Raw genomic sequence first — 1518 nt, 5'->3', positions numbered from 1 at the left:
TAAGCTTCTGTCTGGCGTGACCATCGCTCAGGGTGGTGTCTTGCCGAACATCCAGGCTGTCCTTCTGCCCAAGAAGACCGAAAAGGCCCAGGCATAAGAAACTTCTTGTCAAAAACAACGGCCCTTTTCAGGGCCACCTTATTTTATGAGATCACACATAATGAGCATTTCGCTTATGAACTCATGCGCTTTATAATTACTAATCTCTCTATGCATTTCCATGGACGGTCAAGTATCTAACTGAAAAAAACAAACATTTTAAGATGGCTTAGACAAAATAATGACACATATACGATCTTAAATTTAAAAAAAAAAGACACAAATGTCCAACATCCATAATAATGTATTCTCAAGCACCTTATTCACAAATCCCCATAATTATATTTAATAGCTATTTTTAATTACTAATGCTTTGTCGTTCAGTTCACTGCCCAAAACCTCGAACAAGCGGAAGTTATAGTTACATATTATTGTCGGAACTCTGAGGAGTGCGAAGACAATTTTTTATTCAGACAACTATGTCTAGAAAAATAACTTGAATTTAGTCAGTAAGTTTTACGAGGATTTCTTTGTTTTTTCAGTTTCCCAACGCATAACGAGGTAAAAACATGAATCGATATCTATAACGTTTGCATTGAGTTTTTCTATTCTAAATTCGTCGATTCATCTGACTGTATCTTAAAATCCCTTCAGAAACTCGATTTCGTAAGTATAGCCCATTTTATCAACAACTTCATACATGATAATCACTTGTATATAAATTTGACGCTACATCATGCATACTTCACGACGTTCATTAAATTTGACGTAACACATTACTACGTTAATCTAATGTTATACTGCCACCTTTACCTCTTGTATAAATTACACAAGTTCTCGATATATCTCTTAAGCCGATGTTGTTACATTGAGTCTTATGGGAATTTACTGTTGAGACCCGATGTACTCATGAACAAAGGAAAAAAAGACGATACATAATCAAATATTGGAGCAGAGTGGTATTTTGTAATTAATGAAGGTATTGTAGTAATCCGGCACGCATGCATAACAAAGAAACTAATTAATCGCTCCTGGTCTGACCTAGAGTGAACTTTAATGAAATGACTGGCATTTGACACAAGGGGTATTATTATATAATGTCATATACAAAACCCTGTTTTCATTGGTGTTAAAAAAAATTAAAATAATGCTTTAACAGTCCAAGCTATATAATGTGATGCGATAAAATGTTTCTGATTTTGTAAGATTTGGTGGCCCTGAAAAGGGCCGTTTTTTTACGGACAGTGAGTCCTTGATCATCAGTCCAGTTCAACCACCAAAGCCGTAGAGGGTGCGTCCTTGCCTTTTGAGGGCATAGACAACATCCATAGCGGTTACGGTCTTTCTTTTGGCATGTTCGGTATAAGTGACAGCGTCACGGATGACGTTCTCCAGGAAGACCTTGAGGACACCACGGGTTTCCTCGTAGATCAAACCGGAAATACGCTTGACACCTCCACGACGAGCCAAACGACGGAT

Source organism: Varroa jacobsoni, unplaced genomic scaffold, assembly GCF_002532875.2.
Source record: "Varroa jacobsoni isolate VJ856 unplaced genomic scaffold, vjacob_1.0 scaffold_572, whole genome shotgun sequence".
In the NCBI taxonomy this organism is placed as follows: domain Eukaryota; kingdom Metazoa; phylum Arthropoda; class Arachnida; order Mesostigmata; family Varroidae; genus Varroa; species Varroa jacobsoni.
Note: the sequence above shows the minus strand (reverse complement) of the source record.